Source organism: Diadema antillarum, unplaced genomic scaffold (genome assembly GCF_040938485.1).
Source record: "Diadema antillarum isolate AM-2024a unplaced genomic scaffold, OU_Dant_1.0 scf00000083, whole genome shotgun sequence".
NCBI classification, from domain to species: Eukaryota; Metazoa; Echinodermata; class Echinoidea; order Diadematoida; family Diadematidae; genus Diadema; species Diadema antillarum.
The window spans coordinates 1,636,666-1,651,013 of record NW_027270972.1 but is presented as its reverse complement, the minus strand read 5'-3'; the positions used below and the strand labels follow the sequence as shown (position 1 = coordinate 1,651,013).

At 38.8% G+C, this 14,348-nt stretch overlaps 1 long non-coding RNA gene across 1 annotated transcript in view; it reads right to left on the bottom strand.

The window, feature by feature from the left end:
- The window catches only part of LOC139717840 (uncharacterized), a 62,785-nt gene that overhangs the window by 35,606 nt on the left and 12,831 nt on the right, over window positions 1-14,348 (bottom strand). The window lies entirely within an intron of this gene.

Here is a 14,348-nt window from a genome sequence, read left to right as displayed (position 1 = left end):
GGGCTTGTGGCGAGGAGGTAGTTTCCAGCACGTAGAAGATTTTCAGCGGGCGAACAAGAATGTTTGCAATTTTCATTCATGCCTTGTCACACCGTATCTGGGAAAGTTTTGCGGCCTGACTTGCGGGGAAACAAATTTATGTTATGAAATAATGTTGTGAAATTCTCTTTACATTTTCTTTATATCATTGTACATACAGTGTATGTGACATCACAAACTGCAGAAGTCTTCTCATCTACATGTATCATTTAGGCCTAATGGCTGGACTCAAATTACAAAATTCAAAACTTTTCAAAAGATTGTCTGATTTTTCTCAAACTTTGCTGATGTGTTCTACCAATCTTGAGCACTGCATTCATTCAATCCACATACATTTGGGTATTAATTTCCCTTTAAAACGTCATCTATTAAAAGCTTACCAAAACTCTTTTTACTGTCCCCTACAACAAACAAACAATAACAAGAGAAACAATGTTTTGGTAATAATTCAACTTCTATATTTTCCTTTATGTTCTTATCACATAAAACTATGCGTATCTATATACTGTAAAAGTGGTTTCTTTCGTGGTGGTTTTATTTTCGCGCTTTTCGCGCTTTGAGGTTGAACCGCGAATTTAACATCACGCAAAAATGTTTTGAACTCGTCGCTTGTTACAACGCTATTATTACCGACCGCGAATTTATTCACACGCGAAAAAGTCGGCACCGATGGAAACCGCGAAAGTTTCTGTACGCGAAAGAAACCACTTTTACAGTAATAGATCTATATGATATCAGTATACTGACATACATGATACAGATGCATCACACACTATTTACGCAGACTATTATATAGAGTGATTTTTCTGTCACACAACTCAGTCAAGAGCATTGTAAGACATTGTGCTTTTTGTACACTTGTATACAACATACAAGACGTATCTCTTCCAGATAATATCTGACTGAGGAATCGGAGGACGAGGAGAACTTCGCACATCATTGTCTCCAGTGCGGAAGGCAGCAAGTCGCTGCGACTGTCAGGGAGAGTTAACAGCCCATTATCAGAACTTCCTGCCGCACTCAGCATGGTTCTTCCTGATTTCACAGCCTTCTCAGCAGCTAGTGTGGAATTTAAAAAAAAAAAAAAAAAAAAATCAGTCCATACTAACATGAACCGCAGCTAACACAGTGCAAGGACATTGTCTTCAGTTCAGTCCAGTCTGCAACAACCGAACATCAATCCCCTTGTTCCAATGTCATGCTCTTTTACATATTAGCACATACTGCCGGCCGGCTGAGGGAGAGGTACGGTAATTTTTCTGAATGGATGTTAAATACTTTGATCGAATGGCCTATTCTGGCCAGAAGTAGCAGTACAATAGATCTAACACCTTTCATCCTGAGATGTACATATGTACACGTGTAGCTCAATAGCATTCTTAGGATTGAGAAAAACGTACCAAGTATTTTTTGAAAAGGCAGCATTTTGCATAAATGGGTTTGAGATGGCTTTGGGTATCAAAAAAAAAACAACAAACAAATCTTGATTTTCTATTCCTATTGATGCTCAAGCAATAAGACTTTCCTTGGCTTCTTACAGCACAAAGTTACTTCTGTCCATGCTATATTCACACACAATTTCTTAAATATTACAATGTGGCATCAACCTTGGACTTAACGATGTTTAACAGCAAAAAGTACGTGGACAGCACTAAAAGAAACCTGAGGGAATTTGTCATTAATAACCCAAACAGTGGTGATGATATAATTTTTGCCACAAAATTATTACTGAAAAGCTCTTCAGGAATTGTTAGTCATTTTATCATGTGTTTGTCATGTTCCACATTGCAAAATGATAAAAGAGATCACGGTTGATGTCATCATTGTTACAAAATTGGGACTGTTCCTTTACGACATATACACTAGTGGAATTCATACAACTGACACGAATCAGCAGATACAAATATTGAGATTTGCATGGTGCCATAAATCTCAAGATTTTTTCCCATGTAGACATACATGTAAAATCCCACTAAATACAGTGCAATTAGCATCGCAATCCAAATCCCACAAAATCTAGCGATCATTCTGAGATTATCGCAATAATTTGAGAAGTAGCATGATAATTTGCACCATGACAAGTACATGTATGTGAGCACTGGGGCAAAAAAAAAATCTTATATTTCAAGGCTTTTTTCTGTCCCATCATTCAAAACACATCAATCATGACAGCACATACATACATGTGTATGTGCAGGGTCACCAGTCTTGTAGATGTCAGGCATGTACACGTACAGCTTGGTCGACAAATTATGGCAATTTTCAATCAGCAAGATGCTTCTGTTCGTCTCAAGGGGCGCAAAATGTCTTGGTATTTAGTTCGCAATCATTATCCCACTATTTTGTCTGTGTGACTGCGACGAGTGTCAATCACACACAGTATGTGCTCGAAAGACAATGTGGCATCTGACTGCACTTCTGTCCGTGCCAAGCAGTTTAAAACAAAAATCTCCAATGTGCCAACCTGACACTAAATGATGATTACTGATATCTCAGATCAATGAACCGACTTGCCAAAACCAGACTGGGTAATCACTCACTCTCCAGCCAGGCATAGGTTTCATATTGGCTAGACATCCATCACAGGCAGATTTTGTGTAAAGCTAGGATGAGGCATCCTAAAATGTCTACGCTTCTACAAACCTCACCCAAAAGTGTCTAGGACCCCGTTTACAGTGCGAGGCTTGGTCGTGGCCGAGCCGCGGCCGAGCCCACCTTCATTTCAGTGTAAACGTGCAAAAGGCCAAATGCGGGGCCAAAATTGGCCGCGCATTAGGACACGCTCTGGAGGTGGTCTCGGCCGTGGCCGAGCCGCAGCCGAGCCCAGCCTCTTCCCAGTGTAAAGGCAAACTGGGCCAAATGCGCGGCCAATTTTAGTCTGCCTTCCAAACCCTCTGCCCATACTATTTCGCTATTCAGGATATTAACTCCCTCAATGTCGACAACTAGTATAGTTTAAGGTGGTTTTGTCCTGCAAAGGATTTTTCCTTCGGCTAAGGCCTTTGCCCGAACGGCGACTTTGTTGCCACGGAATCCAGTTGGCAAAGGGTCTGAAAACCAGACTATACCAAATTGCGTTTGTTAAAGGACAAGTTCACCTTCATAAACATAAGGATTGAGAGAATGTAGCAATATTAGTAGAACACATCATTGAAAGTTTGAGGAAAATCAGACAATCCGTTCAAAAGTTATGAATTTTTGAAGTTTTTGTGCATTACCCGCTGGATGAGAAGACTACTGCAGTGTATGAATAACTTAGATGTCACATGCGTACAACAATATAAGGAAAATATAAAGAGAATTTCACAAAATTCCATCTTTTGAAAAAAGTACAAATTCCCCTGACTCGTTACCGATAAATGTTATGGGTAATATTATTCCCCCTGCCTTTAGAAAGAGGCAAGTCAATTGCTCTTTTATTATGCGAAAAAAGTGAAAATATGTTGAATTTTCTTTTATATTTTCTTTATTCTGTTGTACGCATATGACTCACAAGCTGTAGTAGTCTCCTCATCCAGCGGTTCCAACACAAAAATTTAAAAAATTAATAACTTTTGCATCGATTGTCCGATTTTCCTCAAACTTTCACTGATGTGTTCTACTAATATTGTTGCATTTTCTCAATCCTTATGTTTATGAAGGTGAACTTGTCCTTTAACAAGCAGAGCGCCACTACAACAAAATATTGAAAGGTTTGAATTAAAAGCGCCGCCAAGCTCGGCAGTGTAAACAGACAAAATTGCGGGGCTCGGCCCCGCAATTGAGGTTGGGCTCGGCCACGGCTTGGCCGCGGCTCGGCCCAGCCCCGCACTGTAAAGGGGTCTAGCTCACAGACTTCTTGAATACACAAATTATTAATACCCCTTTAAGCAAAAGTTTGTGACACTTTGTGCAGGAGAAATAAAAGGTTGTCTGAACCAAAAGCACATTAAAGGTCCTGTTTACCTCTGGGAGCAGTGATTTTAAAGATGTTTAAGATATCACATTTGATGTATGTATACTGTAGGTCTGTTGTATCACAAAACATCCTACCATATAAAATTTTTGCAATAAAGCCTTAAATATAAGGAGATATCAGTATTTTTCTCATTAAAACTGTAACTGTAGATGGTTTAGTCTGGAAATATTTTCATTATAACTATTGTTCACATTTTGTGTATTTAACAATATAACATCGATTATACGGATTCAAATTTTTACTGAGGTTGTTTCTATCCCTAACTCACATTTTTGAAGTATTTTAAAGCACTAATGCTGGGTTTAGTTTCTTCTGCAAATGGTACATTATACCTTTAACATGTACATTGTATCAACCATGCAATACTGATGTCTTTTGAGTAAATAAACTTTTTTTTTGCTCATTTCCCATAAGCACCAAATGCAATAGTCACTTATACACTCTCCAAGAATGAAAATAATTACCAAAGATTTAGACCCATCAAGTTGTTAGACTTATTCCTGAATCAAATAAATTCATTGTAAGACTAAGAGGCATGATTTTGCATGAAAATGATGGCACGCACAGATGTACATGGATTGTATTATTCAGGAAACTACCACAAAATGTAGCTAACCACAGTTCAAAAGAGGGTTCATGTCATCGAAAAGTACACTAAATTTGGTGAAAATTGATTGCAGCCATATTCATGTAGCAAATCAAAAGTCCTTTAGCTTATCCTGTGTATGCAAACATGCCAAATCAATTGACAAAACAGTCCTTTTATCACTTTACTGTCAGTAAATTGTACAGTGCGGCACTATTGACTATTCTTCGAAAAACAGGCGACAGATATCCTTGACAGGGCAACGTCAGACACCACAGACCAAGACCAAACCATGACCCCTGGCATTATCCACCTGCTGTTTATTCAGCTAGACGCGGTCTTTTACCAGCAATTGCACAAGTTGCGACAAAGGACAAAAATCTGGCTGAAGGAGGGCACATGAATGCAGTGGGTTGTGTCCACTACTTAGTACTGCATACCGCAGAAACAACACAGAAACTTGCACACATATTAGACTGTGTTACACATGGCCAGAGAGCTCATGAAACCCAAGCTACACAGGGGACTGATTGTTTTCTTGGGTAATCCCTTCTAATATCACTCCAGTGGTCGATAATGGATGTCTTTCATTTCCCAAATTTTTCACGTTTTAGAGCAGACGTGAAATCCTCTACACGGCCACTGATTCAACTCATCCATCAATGACGCAGGCTGCAGCCATGGAACATTCGTGTACATTTACAACAGAAAGTCACGTTGCCACACTGTGTGGGCTCAAGAGATGTGCCGCTACTGCAATATACCATTACCGAATAACATTCTTGTGATGTATGACAACAGTTGGTATCAGGTACAATGTGTACTTCACGTTCTCCACCCACCTACATTGTATAGTGCTAATCACACACATACATGTAATACTTCAAGCTTACATTTTGAACTCAATCTTTAACCAGTCTTGTGTCCAATCAAACAATCACATTTATGAGCACTGATTCATTAAACATGAATAATATACAAAGACTTTACAAAACAGATTCAGCAGATTGTGTGAACAAAAGGAAGCACTAGATTTAGATGTGTTAACTGATGTGAAAATATCATGGATGGCATGAAATAATCAAACAACCGTGAAGATTGTGTGAACTAATGAAGCAAGCATGAAGGTTGTGTATTAAATAATGACACAATAACAAATGCTGTGTGAAATAGTGGAGAAGTCATTAATAATACAACATTGAAATAATGAAACAGTCATGAATGATGTCTGAAGTCATGAAGCATTTATGAAGGCTTGGTGAATTACAAATTTGTAGATGATGCCATAACAAATCCTGTGCAAAATGGTATAGCAATCATGAATGACATGTGAGACAATGAAGCAATCATGAAGGGTGTCTGAAATGATGAAGACAGGTGCAAAGTTATGAAGCAATCATGATAATTGTGTGAATTAATGAAGTAATCATAAATGTTAAACGAATGAAGCAATCATGAATGATGTGTGAAACAATGAAGCAATCATGAATGATGTGTGTGAAACAATGAAGCAATGATGAAGATGGTGCAAAAATAATGAAGCAATCATGAATGATGTTTGTAAGAATGAAGCAATCATGAATGATGTTTGTAAGAATGAAGCAATCATGAATGATGTGTGAAACAATGAAGCAATCATGAATGATGTGTGAAACAATGAAGCAATCATGAAGATGGTGCAAAAATAATGAAGCAATCATGAATGATGTTTGTAAGAATGAAGCAATCACGAATGGTGTCTGAAATGATAAAGCAATCATCAAGACTGTGAAATGATGATGCAATAACAAATGCTCCATGAAATGGTAAAGTAATCTTGAATGATATGTGAAATTATCATGCAATCATGAAGATCTAGTGAATATAATGAAGCAATCATGAAGGTTGCATGAACACAATAGGCCCGTTCACAAACAACGAAAATCGAAATTTCAATCGCGATCCAAATTTCGATTTTTTTTCGACCGTTCATACACAGGGAAAAATCGCACTTCGCAGCAAGGAAAGAACGATCAGTGGCCAAACTGCGCATGCGCGAATCTTGCATGACCGAAGACTGACCCCGCAGTCCCAATAGAGTTTCGCACGCGCTACGAACGATGGGATTAAAAATACCGATTTCCGAATCTCGATCGCGCTCACACACACGACGCTTGGCAAAATAATCGCGATTATTCTGAAAAATCGCACTAATAGTGCGAGTTGGATCGCGATTAGGATCGCGGTAATTAGTGAGATTTTTCTGTCCACACTGGAAAAAATTTCGAAATTTTGATCGCGATAAGAAAATCGATTTTTAAATCGCACTTTTTCCCTTATGTGTGAACGGGCCTATAGATGCAACAACCAAAAAAAAAAAAAAAATGCTCTGTGCAATGGTGAAGTAATCATTCAAGACTGATATGAAATAATGAAGCAATCATGAAGGTTATATGAAAATACTGATGCAATAAAAAATGATCTGTGCAATGGTGCAGTAATCATGACTGATATTATGTGAAATAACGAAGCAACCATGAATGATGTATGAAGTTATGAAGCAATCATGAGGGTTGGGTAAAATCATGATGTATACTACTAAATGCTGTGTGATAATGGGAAAGTAATTATGAATGATCTGTGAAATAATGAAGCAATCGTGACGATCATGTGAAATTGAGAAGCAATCATGATGTTTAATAGAATTGAAGCAATGAATGATGTGTAAAACAAGGAAGCAATCATGAAGATTGTGTGAAATAATGAAGCAATTATGTTTGATGTCTTAAACAATGATGCAATCATGCATGATAAATGCACGAAGTGATTATCAATGTGTGAAATATTGTAGCAATCATCCGCGATACCTGAAATACTGCAGCAACATACAATCACTTGAATTTCATGATGTCATCTACCACGACATCATGACATCACAAAGGAGCCATCCACGTCACATGACTGTGCTATTAATAGCATCAGACATGGTCCCATGGTTTGTGCATTGAAGATGATATGATGATTATTCTTGGAGAAGCATCCAAATATCTGATGAATACACATCACATACATTATCAACCAGATCGCTACAGTAATACCCCTCATGAACGACAACTACAAATAATACGTCTATAGATTTCAAAGTCTTTCCAGTCATAATGAAGCTTTTAATACGATAAAACCATGCATGAGTGAACACACTTGAAACTAATGCCAGCGTGTGGCAGTAATGACTATTTCTTAGTAGGATGCTGTTATTTCAGAGGATAATGTGCCTTCAAGTTGCCCTTATCTCACCCCCTTTTTCCATTATTGCTGGAATTTTCACTCAACTATCTACCCTGCCTGTTCTCTGGGCACCTTTTCCCATGAAATGAAGTCACAGTTAAATTACTCTACAATGTGTACATTAATTCAAGGTGACAATAAATGTACATACAGTACAACTACAACTTGTACAAGACCTGATGCAACAGAGCGACCACATTATATATGATAACACCAACTGAATAAATGTTCAAAAGTACATACTAGGCCTACTATCTCATATAGTAATATATGGTATGGCTAATACAGGCATATTTCCTACCCAACTAAAACTCACAAAAAGAAAATAGTACAGTACTGCTGAGATATTTGTATTCTAAAAGAATTAAACACTTGAAAGTATAAAGAGTTTCTTTTCCTCTCCATTCATAAATTGTGATGCAGGGCTCTGTCACGCCTATGATGTAAACGGGTAGTGAGAGAATTCCAATTAGACTGACATGACTTGCATGGCGAGTCAACTCTACCTGACCTCATAATGATAAAACTTTACTTCCCATACAAAGGAAATTTGATCCATGGGACTAAATGGGATCCAGTAATTACCCATTTCACATGCCCAGGGTCATCCCACCTCCTGTCCAAGGGTGAGCTAAATTTTTCGCCCCATACAGCCCGCTGTACTGTATTGTATTTCTCTCTCATCTGTGTAATGCCGAATGCTGAAGCACCTACTTCATGGATGTGTACCTGTTCATTATTAGGTTCACAAGAAAAAGACCTCGATCTCCAGATTAAAGTCAACTTCCAAAATGCATACCAATGTACAAGAACACATCTCAGCAGAGCAAACAAAAAAGCACAAATAATGGGAGTTTCATTACCATTGGCAATGAAATAGTCAAAGTCACAGAATTTCAAAGTTTCACAAATTTTCACAACCAAGCAATGTATGGTCACTGTCACCACACCAGGGCAAATTTTGAAGTGATGACGTTATTGCCTGACTAGGTTACTATTGACGTCCCCTAAAAATATTTTCTTGGATTTGATTTGCAAAGAATTTATGTGAATCCCTCGCATCACATTACCATGCCGATACACTGTACACAGACTTGGTAAGGAGTGTACAATGTAATAGGTGGGGTTCATTTACAGCACTTTGGTAACGTGAACCAACCTCTGCTCTAGGATACTTTATCAATGCATTGCGTCAAGCTTTCCCATCACATTTATGAGTGGGATAAAACATAAACTCTAAATGTATTTGTGAGCTTTTACTGCTACAGTTGTATAGGAAACCTATATGCATAAAGCACTTAAACATGAAACTATCAATTAGCCATGTTTTCATGGTATTTTAAAGGTATTGTTTACCAAGGTTGGGAGCAGTGAATCAAATATGCTCTAATTATCACATTTGATCCATATAGTGTAGGTCAGTTGTATGATAAAAAACATCCTATCATATAAAATATTTGCAATAAAGCCTAAAATATGAGGAGATATCACAATCTTTTTTTTTTCAATAGACAATAACTGTGGCCGGTTTATTCTAGAAACAATTTTATTACAACTATTGTTCGCATTTTGAATACTATAAACAATTCATCAATATTTATCATTGATTATACTGATAAGCATTTTTACACTGGTTGTTTCTATCCCTAACTCACATCTTAGACTAGAGATTTCAAAGCACAAAAGCTGGGTTCTTCTTTCATCTGCAAATTGTAAATAATACCTTTAAGAAATGGAAGATCGCTATACTGGTAGAGTGACCTCATAACTGGATGGGCATCTTTGCCATACTTGGTACAAGTATGTGAACAGTGGCTCTGGGCAAATTTTCATTACAAGTATGGGAAAATTAGCCGACTGCAGGCATTTCATGGCAAGGGGCAATCAATAAGTCCTCGAGCTATATCATCGCAACTTCCTTTCAACATGGGCTGCTCATCCTCGAGAAGTGCACCTTTAAATAAGGCTGGCTGCTGTTTGCAAACAAAGAGCCACCCCAGTATGCAGACAGAACTTCGTTGTATGGAGACATCAAAATATTGGCTCAAAGTTGTCATTGTTGAACATGTAATTTGCATTTATGATAATATGTGTTCTGTTCCAACCTACATTGTACACGTATGCAAGAAATACGATGGATACTAACCGACTGACTCTAGTACGGGTTTTCGTACGAATGAATTTTGACATGTGTTCTAGCACTCTTCACTGTATAGCTCCAACCCCCAGATGCATGAACTACAAATGAGCATGACACAGGTGTACAGCTGTACACGTGTACACATTTGTACAAAAATGCATACATGTAGAATGTACATTGTACATGTATGCATATGTGTACATTTATGCATCAGGTTCCTTATAATGCCCTCAACAGACCATACTCCGACAACATCCAGACAATGTCCGATGAACAAAATTTCTTACCTCTGGCAATATCATTGAATGAGTGAGCGAGGGGTGCCGTTTTAACAGACATACACCAAAAAAATTCTCCAGGTAGGTTTCCACAAAGGGGGTGTGTCCACTGATGAGAATACCCCGCCCAACGGCCAGTGCTGCCTATTGTTAGTAGATTGCGCACATCTAGATAGGTGGGCAATCATGTTTAGTAAACAAAACATGGTTATAATCAGTGATCTCAATTATATGGAGATCAGTCGTCACAATCCATGCATACATGTACATGTTGTAATCCACTCTCAGCGTGTCAATCATTCTCTGTCTGCAATGTTGCGCATGCATGCTGAGTGCATCAAAGGAATGCTACCATGGGAACGTTTCTAATAGACGGGTTGTCAGGGTTGGTTGGCAAAAGTTACCGCAACAACGTCTGAGCAACATTTTACTAGGACCGTTTTAAAAGGCAGGGTAAAAAAAAAAAAAAAAGCTTACAGTACCTGGATGCTACCCAGACGTTTCAGCAGTAACTCTAGTTTGAAAGACTCTATTAAGACGAGGCTAAAGATATGCATGCCCTCTGTGTATTTCAATTGAAATTGATTCCACAGCCTTCCTACATGATACATTTCGCCAATCATTTTCATGAACACTGTCATAAAATGTAACTTTGTATTTTACGTACACATTCATAGGTCACTTCAGGATTCCTTCAAATGGCAAAAACAAAAAGGTAAACGAAAATGAATAAATACATGAATTAAAAATAAATAATGCATGTACTGTATTTAGTATCCTTAGAACTTTAAAGAAAAAATAAGAGTGGGTGGAGTACTTGATCTGTCAAAATGAAATACAATCCAGTAGTCGTAGATAAAGTTGATGAAGTTAGGAGGGTCCCACACTATGGAATTACAAAATCAGACATGTGCTGTATACGCTGAATATTTCGCTAGGTTTTTATTTTCGCGAATTTTGTGAGTCGGGTGCTATTTGCGAAATTAAAGACACGCGAAAATAATGACTCTGATCCCGATATGAATGTGATGCACACGTATCACATTTTCTCCATTCAGTACAACACTCCACAATCGTGAATTCATAGCCACTCGTTAAGTCGTCGGGAAGTCCTGATTCACGAAAATTTAGACTCGCTAAATATGTATGCTGTATACAGTATTGTGGGAATCTCTGAAACTACTGGTATTGACATTTCCAGGGATGGCATAGCTGCACACTTCCAAGGACTTGTTCACATATCACCATGTGCATCAAATGTTATCAAAGCAAATATTAGGCTAACTCACTGCCACCCCCCCCCCCCCCCAACAATGAGGCTTTAGCAGCCTACAATAAAACCATAAATCTTCACGAACTGGAGCCGACCGCCTTTTTATGCAGCATGAAATTTTCACAAATGCCACTGGCATTCAATGCATACTGTAGACAAGAACTTTTGGCGTGCATTTTGATTTTAAGAAACTTGGCTCATCACAAAATTCACAAAAGTTTCATGCATGCAAAAATTTCTGGTTTTACACCACAGTATGACTGCTTTGTTAATATTATTTATCACTACCTACCCCGTATCCTACATGATGTGTGGAATCCACCCACAAGTTAAGATTTTCAACAATGTGCACTGTATGTTTTGTGAAATCAGCTTTTTCTCACACTAAAAACAAAAACAAAACATAAATAGTACTTCCATGAACGCTGTTTTGAAATCGACCACTTTAAACAATACACCCTCGGTCTCTGGGTGTCCTGACACATTGAGCCTAATAACATCACTGGCACTAGCAGTCTTTTCTCTTCATAGCTGATTAACACTTCTTGAAGCACATTGTAGTCCAGTCCATTTGGTAATATGAGGTTATACCTCTGCAAAATCAAAAAGTTGTGAAGAGAAGTTTACATTCTACATAAAGCAGGGTATTTGCAAAACAAGATCCCACTTGCCTTAAAGAGCATTTGGGCAAGAGCCAAAACTTTGAAGTGGATATACTGTACACGCGAGGTTTAAAGTATCTTTTTCCTTTTACAGCCTAACAGTGAGTATAGCTGCTATGGCAACATAGCAGCAGGCAAGTGGTTTGTAGCACACAAATTAAGTACCGGTACACATTTTGAGTCACATTTTTTTTTCCCCTTCCATTGTCACTCATTACATTCTGTTGATCAGACAGGAAAGTCACTACTTATATTTTATGTTACTGCTGTTTTTTTCATGGAAACATCTTGCATGGGGACATTCACACTTTAAGTGAAATATATACAATGTAACATGTAGAGTGTATGCATGTACATACACATGATATAGGCCCTACATTGTATTTGGGAGCATTACTCCTGACACTGATCATATGATATATCAATAGGACAGCACTTACAGGAGGATACATGTGTGCCACTTGTACATCTTCAGTCAGAAAGGTGAATCCTGACAAACAGAGAGAGTTGTCACATCCCACTCAAGTGTCTCTCAGACAGTACTACTTACGACGTCTGCCCTACGTACCTACCCAAGAAGCACACAATTACACTATAAATTAAGGACTCCCACCACCAAACCCCTCCCCCCTTCCTTTCCTTTATCTTCATCTTCAGGTCCATACAAGATCTGTGGTGAGGTTTGGGTAGAAAAGAAGAGGAGGGGGAGGTGGCTGAGAGGCAGTTCTTACGCATGCTTTCCAGCCAGTGCGGCACACGGCGACAATGGGTGAGAGGCACGCGTGACTGCACAATGCACGCTTTATTGATTCACGGAAGGCTCTCAAGCTGATTTGATTGAAGCCGGAGCGATGCAGGGCATCTGACGATAAGAAAACCCCCTTGCACAAAAGACCAGCGCTCGCAGACAAGACCGGTCTTGCTGCAGCTTGTTTTGCAGTGATGGGTGGGAAAGGTGGAAGCAAGGAAGATAGAGAGGAAGAGGACTTATGTACAAGAAGAGGAGGAAGAAGAAGAGGAGGAGGAGGAGGAGGAGGGGAAAAAGGGGTGGGGGAGATGGAGGGATGTAAATACAGGCGGCGCCACCTCAACACTACTAGGATGTCCTAAGACAATGCTTCATTTCTCTGTGCTCAAAAAGGACGCATTTCGCTGATTGCTCTGTGGTTTCCTCTTTACAAGGAAGACATGATGATGTACAGCTCTGGATGAGACAACCGGCCCTCTCCTTCAATTTCATAACTGTTCCAGCTTGAAAGCATGTACTACGTTGTACTGTACAATGTGCAAAGCAGAAACACAAGATGCAATTTGAAGAAAATTTTTCATGCAACATGTTCTGACATGCAGAAATTATGTTTTCCTTACAGCAAGGACAATACTGGAATTGCAGCATTGTTGATAAGCTGTGGCTGGTCATACCTAATCAGATGACAGTGAATAACAACAACAGCAACAGAATTCATCCCACAATCCTGGAGACTGTTTATGAACTTTTCCTTGTTTGAAACCATTTCAGTGCCCACTATCAAAACGTGTTTGCAAACACCTTTTGGATCGCTTTTCTTGAGCTGTTGTGTTTATTAACTCTGTCATGAGTTGTCACTGCGCAGCTTCATTGTGCAGTTTGACCCAAAGAGCGGAGATGTGTACAATGTACACAATCGTAGTTGGCAGTGGTAGGGGTGGGCAGGTCTGAGCTACAAATGTGTTTTAAAACTAAATAACATTGTACTTTGTGTTTATCAACTAGTTATAAACATGTTTCTGGCTCAAACAAGTTTGCAAGCATATTTTTTTAAGCCGTATCCGGGCAATTACCCCCAGAGGGCAATTATCCCCCAGCTAAATACTGGTTAGTGGTAAGGTTAGAGTTAAGATTAGGGTTAGGGTTAGGTTTAGGGTTAGGAGTTTGGGTTAGGGTTAGGATTAGGTTCAGGATTAGGATTAGGATTAGGGCCAGGGGAAGGGTCCGGGGTAATTGCCCAGGGGGTAATTGCCCTAGACCCTTTTTTAGCATTTCAGAGATATATGCATTTCTTACCCATAATCAAAACAGCTTTGCATTTATCAACTGCCCAAAACTTCCTAGAAGTTGATTGGCAACCTTAAATTCTGTGCCAGTAGTGAGTTGATAAAATGCAA